The sequence below is a fragment of the Primulina tabacum genome, chromosome 10 (assembly GCF_025594145.1).
Source record: "Primulina tabacum isolate GXHZ01 chromosome 10, ASM2559414v2, whole genome shotgun sequence".
Classification (NCBI taxonomy): Eukaryota; Viridiplantae; Streptophyta; class Magnoliopsida; order Lamiales; family Gesneriaceae; genus Primulina; species Primulina tabacum.
Window position 1 is genome coordinate 36167032 of NC_134559.1, and position 12193 is coordinate 36179224.

At 43.5% G+C, this 12193-nt stretch overlaps 8 non-coding genes and 3 pseudogenes across 8 annotated transcripts; all 11 read left to right on the forward strand.

The window, feature by feature from the left end:
• The first annotated feature begins 833 nt into the window (after positions 1-833).
• On the forward strand, positions 834-954 carry LOC142507561 (5S ribosomal RNA). Its single transcript, XR_012805816.1, has one exon. It is a non-coding gene; the product is annotated as a 5S ribosomal RNA (ribosomal RNA).
• Positions 955-2011: 1057 nt separating this feature from the next.
• LOC142515105 (5S ribosomal RNA) lies at positions 2012-2129 on the forward strand. The gene has a single exon (XR_012810966.1). It is a non-coding gene; the product is annotated as a 5S ribosomal RNA (ribosomal RNA).
• A 1390-nt stretch (positions 2130-3519) lies between these two features.
• LOC142517463 (5S ribosomal RNA) lies at positions 3520-3640 on the forward strand. The gene has a single exon (XR_012813209.1). It is a non-coding gene; the product is annotated as a 5S ribosomal RNA (ribosomal RNA).
• Positions 3641-4324: 684 nt separating this feature from the next.
• Positions 4325-4443, forward strand: LOC142507062 (5S ribosomal RNA). Its single transcript, XR_012805328.1, has one exon. It is a non-coding gene; the product is annotated as a 5S ribosomal RNA (ribosomal RNA).
• Positions 4444-5127: 684 nt separating this feature from the next.
• Positions 5128-5248, forward strand: LOC142517296 (5S ribosomal RNA). The gene has a single exon (XR_012813050.1). It is a non-coding gene; the product is annotated as a 5S ribosomal RNA (ribosomal RNA).
• Positions 5249-5931: 683 nt separating this feature from the next.
• Positions 5932-6049, forward strand: LOC142512314 (5S ribosomal RNA; annotated as a pseudogene).
• A 685-nt stretch (positions 6050-6734) lies between these two features.
• LOC142512191 (5S ribosomal RNA) lies at positions 6735-6856 on the forward strand (annotated as a pseudogene).
• A 630-nt stretch (positions 6857-7486) lies between these two features.
• LOC142509671 (5S ribosomal RNA) lies at positions 7487-7605 on the forward strand. The gene has a single exon (XR_012807833.1). It is a non-coding gene; the product is annotated as a 5S ribosomal RNA (ribosomal RNA).
• Positions 7606-9084: 1479 nt separating this feature from the next.
• On the forward strand, positions 9085-9201 carry LOC142507407 (5S ribosomal RNA). Its single transcript, XR_012805666.1, has one exon. It is a non-coding gene; the product is annotated as a 5S ribosomal RNA (ribosomal RNA).
• Positions 9202-10657: 1456 nt separating this feature from the next.
• Positions 10658-10778, forward strand: LOC142510959 (5S ribosomal RNA; annotated as a pseudogene).
• A 630-nt stretch (positions 10779-11408) lies between these two features.
• Positions 11409-11527, forward strand: LOC142509672 (5S ribosomal RNA). Its single transcript, XR_012807834.1, has one exon. It is a non-coding gene; the product is annotated as a 5S ribosomal RNA (ribosomal RNA).
• Positions 11528-12193: the final 666 nt, after the last annotated feature.

A 12193-nucleotide genomic window follows, 5' to 3' on the forward strand; every position in this document is an offset into this window, starting at 1 on the left:
CCTCTAATTTGCGATTTACCGCTTTTTTTAATGTTCCGTTTCCTCGAGAAATCTGTTCAGGAAGTTCGAAATTCGATTCCGGATCCATTTTATCGTATCCCAGGAATAATAATAGCTTTACATTCTTGGAAGTCCTCGTGTTGCACCCCTTTTCGTGATTTTCTATTTTTGATTACTTGTTGACAGAAGATTTTCGGCTCAAATCATCTGAATCTCGATCGGGACCCGATAAAACATGTGAAATGAAAGTAGCTCGGGCACTGCCGGATTTGGACAAAATTGTAGGCTAATTTGATTGTAAACGGGCAAGCGGACGAGACTCATTACTACGCAATGAGCTGACGAGATTTTAGCCGAATTTCTTCTCTAAGACCCTCTAATTTGCGATTTACCGCTTCTGTTAAGCTTTCGTTTCCTCGAGAAATCCGCTTAGGAAGTTTGAAATTCGATTTCGGTTCCATTTTATCGTATCCCAGGCATAATAACAGCTTTACATTCGTTATTTCCTTCTTCTTAATTTTTTTTCTATTTTCTGGGAACATTTATCGATTTTTGTTGTCGTGAGCCGGTTCTGTGCGGAAGGGTATGACGCAGATTACTTCGGAGACGGTTAACTCATTAAAAACAATTATTTCGACTGTTTTATCCATAATTTACGTAAACGGTCGCGACACGAGGTCTTCCCGGGGAGGTCACCCATCCTAGCTCTGCCATCGCGCCAGAACGCTTAACTTCATGGTTATGATTGGGCGAGAGCAGTGCCGCGTGTTGTCCATTGCTGCCCGCTCCACACGTACTCGAGGGATAAAAGAATAAACATCCCACTCAATGTCGGGTGCGATCATACCAGCACTAATGCACCGGATCCCATCAGAACTCCAAAGTTAAGCGTGCTTGGGCGAAAGCGCAGTACTAGGATCGGTGACCACCTGGGAAGTCCTCGTGTTGCACCCCTTTTCGTGTTTTTCTATTTTTGATTACTTGTTGACGGACGATTTTCTGCTCAAATCATCTGAATCTCGATCGGGACCAAATAAGACATGTGAAATCACTGTAGCTCGGGTACTGCCTGATTTAGACAAAATTGTAGGCTAATTTTATTGTAAACGGGCAAACGGACGAGACTCATTACTCCGCAAAGTGCTCGCGAGATTTTAGCTAAATTTCTTCTCTAAGACCCTCTAATTTGCGATTTACCGCTTCTGTTAATGTTCCGTTTCCTCGAGAAATCAGTTCAGGAAGTTCGAAATTCGATTCCGGATCCATTTTATCGTATCTCAGGAATAATAATAGCTTTACATTCTTGGAAGTCCTCGTGTTGCACCCCTTTTCGTGTTTTTCTATTTTTGATTACTTGTTGATAGACGACTTTCGGCTCAAATCATCTGAATCTCGATCGGGACCAGATAAAACATGTGAAATGAAAGTAGCTCGGGCACTGCCGGATTTGGACAAAATTGTAGGCTAATTTGATTGTAAACGGGCAAGCGGACGAGACTCATTACTACGCAATGAGCTGACGAGATTTTAGCCGAATTCCTTCTCTAAGACCCTCTAATTTGCGATTTACCGCTTCTGTTAAGCTTTCGTTTCCTCGAGAAATCCGCTTAGGAAGTTCGAAATTCGATTTTGGTTCCATTTTATCGTATCCCAGGCATAATAACAGCTTTACATTCGTTATTTCCTTCTTCTTATTTTTTTTTCTATTTTATGGGAACATTTATCGATTTTTGTTGTCGTGAGCCGGTTCTGTGCGGAAGGGTATGACGCAGATTACTCCGGAGACGGTTAACTCATTAAAAACAATAATTTCGACTGTTTTATCCATAATTTACGTAAACAATCGCGACACGAGGTCTTCCCAGGGTGGTCACCCATCCTAGCTCTGCCAGCGCGCCAGAACGCTTAACTTCATGGTTATGATTGGGCGAGAGTAGTGCCGCGTGTTGTCCTTCGCCGCCCGCTCCACACGTACTCGAGGGATATAAGAATAAACATCCCACTCAATGTCGGGTGCAATCATACCAGCACTAATGCACCGGATCCCATCAGAACTCCGAAGTTAAGGTGCTTAGGCGAGAGCAGTACTAGGATGGGTGACCCCCTGGGAAGTCCTCGTGTTGCACCCCTTTTCGTGTTTTTTTCTTTTTGATTACTTGTTGACTGACGATTTTCGGCTCAAATCATCTGAATCTCGATCGGGACTAGATAAGACATGTGAAATCAACGTGGCTCGGGCACTGCCGGATTGGGACAAAATTGTAGGCTAATTTGATTGTAAACGGGCAAACGGACGAGACTCATTACTACGCAATGAGCTGACGAGATTTTAGCCGAATTCCTTCTCTAAGACCCTCTAATTTGCGATTTACCGCTTCTGTTCAGCTTTCGTTTCCTCGAGAAATCCGCCTAGGAAGTTCAAAATTCGATTCCGGTTCTATTTTATCGTAGCCCAGACATAATAATAGCTTTACATTCGTTATTTCCTTCTTCTTATTTTTTTTTCTATTTTCTGGGAACATTTATCGATTTTTGTTGTCGTGAGCCGGTTCTGTGCGGAAGGGTATGACGCAGATTACTCCGGAGACGGTTAACTCATTAAAAACAATAATTTCGACTGTTTTATCCATAATTTACGTAAACGGTCGCGACACGAGGTCTTCCCAGGGAGGTCACCCATCCTAACTCTGCCATCGCGCCAGAGCGCTTAACTTCATGGTTATGATTGGACGAGAGCAGTGCCGCGTGTTGTCCATCGCCGCCCGCTCCACACGTCTTCGAGGGATATAAGAATAAGGATGGGTGACCCCCTGGGAAGTCCTCGTGTTGCACCCTTTTTCGTGTTTTTCTATTTTTGATTACTTGTTGACAGACAATTTTCGGCTCAAATCATCTGAATCTCGATCGTGACCAGATAAGACATGTGAAATCAACGTCGCTCGGGCACTGCCGGATTTGGACAAAATTGTAGCCTAATTTGATTGTAAACGGGCAAACGGACGAGGCTCATTACTACGCAATAAGCTGACGAGATTTTAGCCGAATTCCTTCTCTAAGACCCTCTAATTTGCGATTTACCGCTTCTGTTTAGCTTTCGTTTCCTCGAGAAATCCGCTTAGGAAGTTCGAAATTCGATTCTGGTTCCATTTTATCGTATCCCAAGCATAATAATAGCTTTACATTCGTTATTTCCTTCTTCTTATTTTTTTTTCTATTTTCTGGGAACATTTATCGATTTTTGTTGTCGTGAGCCGGTTCTGTGCGGAAGGGTGTGACGCAGATTACTCCGGAGACGGTTAACTCATTAAAAACAATTATTTCGACTGTTTTATCCATAATTTACGTAAACGGTTGCGACACGAGGTCTTCCCAGGGAGGTCACCCATCCTACCTCTGCCATCGAGCCAGAACGCTTAACTTCATGGTTATGATTGGGCGAGAGCAATGCCGCGTGTTGTCCATCGCCGCCCGCTCCACACGTCTTCGAGGGATATAAGAATAAACATCCCACTCAATGTCGGGTGCGATAATACCAGCACTAATGCACAGGATCCCATCAGAACTCCGAAGTTAAGCGTGCTTGGGCGAAAGCGCAGTACTAGGATGGGTGACCCCCTGGGAAGTCCTCGTGTTGCACCCCTTTTCGTGTTTTTCTATTTTTGATTACTTGTTGACAGACAATTTTCGGCTCAAATCAACTGAATCTCGATCGGGACCAGATAAGACATGTGAAATCAACGTCGCTCGGGCACTGCCGGATTTGGACAAAATTGTAGCCTAATTTGATTGTAAACGGGCAAACGGACGAGGCTCATTACTACGCAATAAGCTGACGAGATTTTAGCCGAATTCCTTCTCTAAGACCCTCTAATTTGCGATTTACCGCTTCTGTTAAGCTTTCGTTTCCTCGAGAAATCCGCTTAGGAAGTTTGAAATTCGGTTCCGGTTCCATTTTATCGTATCCCAAACATAATAATTGCTTTACATTCGTTATTTCCTTCTTCTTATTTTTTTTTCTATTTTCTGGGAACATTTATCGATTTTTGTTGTCGTGAGCCGGTTCTGTGCGGAAGGGTACGACGCAGATTACTCCGGAGACGGTTAACTCATTAAAAAAAATTATTTCGACTGTTTTATCCATAATTTACGTAAACGGTTGCGACACGAGGTCTTCCCAGGGAGGTCACCCATCCTAGCTCTGCCATCGCGCCAGAAAGCTTAACTTCATGGTTCTGATTGGGAGAAAACAGTGCCGCGTGTTGTCAATCGCCGCTTGCTCCACCCGTACTCGAGGGATATAAGAATAAACATCCCACTAAATGACGGGTGCGATCATACGAGCACTAATGCACCGGATCCCATCAAAACTCGGAAGTTAAGCGTGCTTCGGCGAGAGTAGTAGTATGATAGGTGACCCCCTGGGAAGTCCTCGTGTTGCACCCTTTTTCGTGTTTTTCTATTTTTGATTACTTGTTGACAGACAATTTTCGGCTCAAATCAACTGAATCTCGATCGGGACCAGATAAGACATGTGAAATCAACGTCGCTCGGGCACTGCCGGATTTGGACAAAATTGTAGCCTAATTTGATTGTAAACGGGCAAACGGACGAGGCTCATTACTACGCAATAAGCTGACGAGATTTTAGCCGAATTCCTTCTCTAAGACCCTCTAATTTGCGATTTACCGCTTCTGTTTAGCTTTCGTTTCCTCGAGAAATCCGCTTAGGAAGTTCGAAATTCGATTCTGGTTCCATTTTATCGTATCCTAAGAATAATAATAGCTTTACATTCGTTATTTCCTTCTTCTTATTTTGTTTTTTATTTTCTGAGAACATTTATCGATTTTTGTTGTCGTGAGCCGGTTCTTTGCGGAAGGGTATGACGCAGATTACTCCGGAGACAGTTAACTCATTAAAAACAATTATTTCGACTGTTTTATCCATAATTTACGTAAACGGTCACGATACGAGGTCTTCCCAAGGAGGTCACCCATCCTAGCTCTGCCATCGCGCCAGAACGCTTAACTTCATGGTTATGATTGGGCGAGAGCAGGGCCGCGTGTTGTCCATCGCCGCCCGCTCCACACGTACTCGAGAGATATAAGAATAAACATCCCACTCAATGCCGGGTGCGATCATACCAGCACTAATGCACCGGATCCCATCAGAACTCCGAAGTTAAGCTTGCTGGGGCGAAAGCGCAGTACTAGGATGGGTGACCCCCTGGGAAGTCCTCGTGTTGCACCCCTTTTCGTGTTTTTCTATTTTTGATTACTTGTTGACAGACGATTTTTGGCTCAAATCATCTGAATCTCGATCGAGACCAGATAAGACATGTGAAATGAAAGTAGCTCGGGCACTGCCGGATTTGGACAAAATTGTAGGCTAATTTGATTGTCAACGGGCAAACGGACGAGACTCATTACTACGCAATGAGCTGGCTAGATTTTAGCCGAATTCCTTCTCTAAGACCTTCTAATTTGCGATTTACCGCTTCTGTTAAGTTTTCGTTTCCTCGAGAAATCCGCTTAGGAAGTTCGAAATTCGATTCTGGTTCCATTTTATCGTTTCCGAGGAATAATAATAGCTATACATTCGTTATTTCCTTCTTCTTATTTTTTTTTTATTTTCTGGGAACATTTATCGATTTTTGTTGCCGTGAGCCGGTTCTGTGCGGAAGGGTATGACGCAGATTACTCCGGAGACGGTCAACTCATTAAAAACAATTATTTTGACTGTTTTATCTATAATTTACGTAAACGGTCGCGACACGAGGTCTTCCCAAAGAGGTCACCCATCCTACCTCTGCCATCGAGCCAGAACACTTAACTTCATGGTTATGATTGGGCGAGAGCAGTGCCGCGTGTTGTCCATCGCCGCCCGCTCCACACGTACTCGAGGGATATAAGAATAGACATCCCACTCAATGTCGGGTGCGATCAACTAGCCTTAATGCACCGGATCCCATCAGAACTCCGAAGTTAAGCGTGCTTGGGCGAAAGCGATACTAGGATGGGTGATCCCCTGGGATGTCCTCGTGTTGCATCCCTTTTCGTGTTTTTCTATTTCTGATTACTTGTGACAGACGATTTTCGGCTCAAATCATCTGAATCTCGATCGAGACCAGATAAGACATGTGAAATGAAAGTAGCTCGGGCACTGCCGCCGGATTTGGACAAAATTGTAGGCTAATTTGATTGTAAACGGGCAAACGAACGAGACTCATTACTACGCAATGAGCTGGAGAGATTTTAGCCGAATTCCTTCTCTAAGACCCTCTAATTCGCGATTTACCGCTTCTGTTAAGCTTTCGTTTCCTCGAGAAATTCGCTTAGGAAGTTCGAAATTTGATTCCGGTTCCATTTTATCGTATCCAATGCATAATAATTGCTTTACATTTGTTATTTCCTTCTTCTTATTTTTAATCTTTTTTCTGGAAACATTTATCGATTTTTGTTATCGTTAGTAGGTTCTGTGCGGAAGGGTATGACGCAGATTACTCCGGAGACGGTTAACTCATTAAAAACAATTATTTCGACTGTTTTATCCATAATTTACGTAAACGGTCGCGACACGAGGTCTTCCCAAGGAGGTCACCCATCCTACCTCTGTCATCGCGCCAGAACATTTAACTTCGTGGTTCTGATTGGGCGAGAGCAGTGCCGCGTGTTGTCCATCGCCGTCCGCTCCACACGTACTCGAGGGATATAAGAATAAACATCCCACTAAATGTCGTGTGTGATCATACAGGCACTAATGCACCAGGGATCCCATCAGAATTTCAAAGTTAAGCGTGCTTAGGCGAGAGCACTACTAGGATGGGTGACCCCCCTGGGAAGTTCTCGTGTTGCACCCCTTTTCGTGTTTTTCTATTTTTGATTACTTGTTGATAGAAGATTTTCGGCTCAAATCATCTGAATCTCGATCGGGACTAGATAAGACATGTGAAATCAACGTAGCTCGGGCACTGCCGGATTTGGACAAAATTGTAGGCTAATTTGATTGTAAACGGGCAAACGAACGAGAATCATTACTCCGCAATGAGGTGGCGAGATTTTAGGCGAATTCCTTCTCTAAGACCCTTAATTTGCTATTTTCCGCTTCTATTAAGCTTTCGTTTTCTCAAGAAATCCCCTTAGGAAGTTCGAAATTCGATTCCGGTTCCATTTTATCGTATCCCAGGCATAATAATAGCTTTACATTCGCTATTTTCTTCTTCTTATTTTTTTTCTATTTTCTGTGAAAATTTAGCGATTTTTGTTGTCGTGAGCCGGTACTGTGCGGAAGGGTATGACGCAGATTACTCCGGAGACGGTTAACTCATTAAAAACAATTATTTCGACTGTTTTAGCCATAATTTACGTAAACGGTCGCGAAACAAGGACTGCCCAGGGAGGTCACCCATCCTAGCAGTGCCGCGTGTTGTCCATCGCTGCCCCCTCCACACGTACTCGAGGGATATAAGAATAAACATCCACTCAATGTCGGGGGCGATCATACTAGCATTAATTCACCGGATCCCATCAGAACTCCGAAGTTAAGCGTGCTTGGGCGAGAGATGTACTAGGATGGGTGAACCCCTAGGAAGTCCTCGTGTTGCACGTCTTTTCGTGTATTTCTATTTTTGATACTTGTTGACAGACGATTTTCGGCTCAAATCATCTGAATCTCGATCGGGACCAGATAAGACATATGAAATCAACGTAGCTCGGGCACTGCCGGATTTGGACAAAATTGTAGGCTAATTTGATTGTAAACGGGCAAACGAACGAGACACATTACTCCGCAATGAGGTGGTGAGATTTTAGCCGAATTCCTTCTCTAAGACCCTCTAATTTGCGATTTTCCGCTTCTGTTAAGCTTCCATTTCCTCGGGAAATCTGCTTAGAAGTTCGAAATTCGATTCCGGTTCCATTTTATCGTATCCCAGGTATAATAATAGCTTTACATTCGCTACTTTTTTCTTCTTATTTTTTATATTTTCTGGAAACATTTAGCGATTTTTGTTGTCGTGAGCCAGTTCTGTGCGAAAGGGTAAGACGTAGATTACTCCAGAGACGGTTAACTCATTAAAAACAATTATTTTGACTGTTATATATATAGTTTATGTAAACGGTCGCGACACAAGGACTGCCCAGGATAGTCACCCATCCTAGCTCTTCCATCGCGCCAGAACGCTTAACTTCATGGTTCTGATTGGACGAGAGCAGTGCCGCGTGTTGTGCATCGCCGCCCGCTCCACACGTACTCGAGGGATACATAAATAAACATCCCACTCAATATCGAGTGCGATCAAAGAGCACTAATTCATCGGATCCCATCAGAAATACAAAGTTAAGCGTGCTTGGGCAGAGCAGTACTAGGATAGGTGACCCCCTTGGAAGTCCTCGTGTTGCACGCCTTTTCGTGTTTTTCTATTTTTGATTACTTGTGACAGAAGATTTTTGGCTCAAATCATCTGAATCTCGATCGGGACCAGATAAGACATGTGAAATCAACGTACCTCGGGCACTGCCGGATTAGGACAAAATTGTAGCCTAATTTGATTGTAAACCGCCAAATGAACGAGCCTCATTACCCTGCAATGATCTGGTGACAATTTAGCCGAATTCCTTCTCTAAGACCCTCTAATTTGCGATTTTTCGCTTCTGTTAAGCTTCCGTATCCTCGAGAAATCAGCTTAGAAAGTTCGAAATTCGATTCCGGTTCCATTTTATCGTATCCCAGGCATAATAATAGCTTTACATTCGCTATTTTTTTTTTCTTATTTTTTTTTCTATTTTCTGGAAACATTTAGCAATTTTTGTTGTCGTGAGCCGGTTCTGTGCGGAAGTGTATGACGCAGATTACTCCGGAGACGGTTAACTCATTAAAAACAATTATTTAGACTGTTTTACCCATAATTTACGAAAACGGTCGCGACACGAGGAATGCCCAGGGAGGTCACCCATCCTGGCTCTGTCATCGCTCCAGAACGCTTAACTTCATGGTTCTGATTGGGCGAGAGCAGTGCCGCGTCTTGTCCATCGCCGCCCACTCCACACATACTCGAGGGGTATAAGAATAAACATCCCAGTCAATGTCGGGTGCGATCATACCAGCACTTATGCACCAGATCCCATCAGAACTCCGAAGTTAAGCGTGCTTGGGCGAGAGCAGTACTAGGATGGGGTCCCCTGGGAAGTCCTCGTGTTACACCCCTTTTCGTGTTTTTCTATTTTTGATTACTTGTTGACAGACGATTTTCCGCTCAAATCATCAGAATCTCGATCGGGACCAGATAAGACATGTTAAATCAATGTAGCTCGGGCACTGCCGGATTTGGAAAAATTTAAAGGCTAATTTGATTGTAAACGGGCAAACGAACGAGACTCATTACTCCGCAATGAGCTGGCGAGATTTTAGCCGAATTCCATCACTAAGACCCTCTAATTTGCGATTTTCTGCTTCTGTCAAGTTTCCGTTTCCTCGAGAAATCCGCTTAGGAAGTTCGAAATTCGATTCTGGATCCATTTTATCGTATCCCAGGCATAATAATAGCTTTACATTCGTTATTTTCTTCTTATTTTTTTTCTATTTTCTGGGAATATTTAGCGATTTTTGTTGTCGTAAGCCGGTTCTGTGCGGAAGGGTATGATGCAGATTACTCCGGAGATGGTAAACTCATTAAAAACAATTATTTCGACTGTTTTAGCCTTAATTTACGTAAACGGTTGCGACACGAGGACTGCCTAGGGAGGTTTCCCATCCTAGCTCTACCATCGCGCTAGAACGCTAAACTTCATGGTTCTGATTGGGAGAGAGAAGTGCCGCGTGTTGTTTGCCGCCCGCTCCACACGTACTCGAGGGATATAAGAATAAACATCCCACTCAATGTAAGGTGCGATCATACCAGCACTAATTCACCGAATCCCATCAAAACTCCGAAGTTAAGCGTGCTTGGGCGAGAGCAGTACTAGGATGGGTGACCCCCCTGTTCGTGTTTTTCTATTTTTGATTACTTGTTGACAGACGATTTTCGGCTAAAATCATCTGAATCTCGATCGGGATCAGATAAGACATGTGAAATCAACGTAGCTCGGGCACTGCCGGATTTGGACATAATTGTAGCCTAATTTGATTGTAAACGGGCAAACGAACGAAACTCATTACTCCGCAATGAGGTGGCGAGAGTTTAGCTCAATTCCTTCTCTAAGACCCTCTAATTTGCGATTTTTCGCTTCTGTTAAGCTTCCGTTTCCTCGATAAATGCGCTTAGGAAGTTCGAAATTCGATTTCGGTTCCATTTTATTGTATCCCAGACATGATAATAGCTTTACATTCGCTATTTTCTTCTTCTTATTTTTTTTCTATTTTCTGGGAACATTTAGCGATTTTTGTTGCCGTGAGCCGGTTCTGTGCGGAAGGGTATGACACACATTACTCTGGAGACTGTTAACTCATTAAAAATAATTATTTCGATTGTTTTATCCATAATTTACGTAAACGGTCGCGACACGAGGTCTTCCCAAGGAGGTCACCCATCCTACCTCTGTCATCGCGCCAGAACGTTTAACTTCGTGGTTCTGATTGGGCGAGAGCAGTGCCGCGTGTTGTCCATCGCCGTCCGCTCCACACGTACTCGAGGGATATAAGAATAAACATCCCACTAAATGTCGGGTGTGATCATACCAGCACTAATGCACCAGGGATCCCATCAAAACTTCAAAGTTAAGCGTGCTTAGGCGAGAGCACTACTAGGATGGGTGACCCCCTGGGAAGTTCTCGTGTTGCACCCCTTTTCGTGTTTTTCTATTTTTGATTACTTGTTGATAGAAGATTTTCGGCTCAAATCATCTGAATCTCGATCGGGACTAGATAAGACATGTGAAATCAACGTAGCTCGGGCACTGCCGGATTTGGACAAAATTGTAGGCTAATTTGATTGTAAACGGGCAAACGAACGAGAATCATTACTCCGCAATGAGGTGGCGAGATTTTAGGCGAATTCCTTCTCTAAGACCCTTAATTTGCTATTTTCCGCTTCTATTAAGCTTTCGTTTTCTCAAGAAATCCGCTTAGGAAGTTCGAAATTCGATTCCGGTTCCATTTTATCGTATCCCAGGCATAATAATAGCTTTACATTCGCTATTTTCTTCTTCTTATTTTTTTTCTATTTTCTGTGAAAATTTAGCGATTTTTGTTGTCGTGAGCCGGTACTGTGCGGAAGGGTATGACGCAGATTACTCCGGAGACGGTTAACTCATTAAGAACAATTATTTCGACTGTTTTAGCCATAATTTACGTAAACGGTCGCGAAACAAGGACTGCCCAGGGAGGTCACCCATCCTAGCAGTGCCGCGTGTTGTCCATCGCTGCCCCCTCCACACGTACTCGAGGGATATAAGAATAAACATCCACTCAATGTCGGGGGCGATCATACTAGCATTAATTCACCGGATCCCATCAGAACTCCGAAGTTAAGCGTGCTTGGGCGAGAGATGTACTAGGATGGGTGAACCCCTAGGAAGTCCTCGTGTTGCACGTCTTTTCGTGTATTTCTATTTTTGATACTTGTTGACAGACGATTTTCGGCTCAAATCATCTGAATCTCGATCGGGACCAGATAAGACATATGAAATCAACGTAGCTCGGGCACTGCCGGATTTGGACAAAATTGTAGGCTAATTTAATTGTAAACGGGCAAACGAACGAGACACATTACTCCGCAATGAGGTGGTGAGATTTTAGCCGAATTCCTTCTCTAAGACCCTCTAATTTGCGATTTTCCGCTTCTGTTAAGCTTCCATTTCCTCGGGAAATCTGCTTAGAAGTTCGAAATTCGATTCCGGTTCCATTTTATCGTATCCCAGGTATAATAATAGCTTTACATTCGCTACTTTTTTCTTCTTATTTTTTTATATTTTCTGGAAACATTTAGCGATTTTTGTTGTCGTGAGCCAGTTCTGTGCGAAAGGGTAAGACGTAGATTACTCCAGAGACGGTTAACTCATTAAAAACAATTATTTTGACTGTTATATATATAGTTTATGTAAACGGTCGCGACACAAGGACTGCCCAGGATAGTCACCCATCCTAGCTCTTCCATCGCGCCAGAACGCTTAACTTCATGGTTCTGATTGGACGAGAGCAGTGCCGCGTGTTGTGCATCGCCGCCCGCTCCACACGTACTCGAGGGATACATAAATAAACA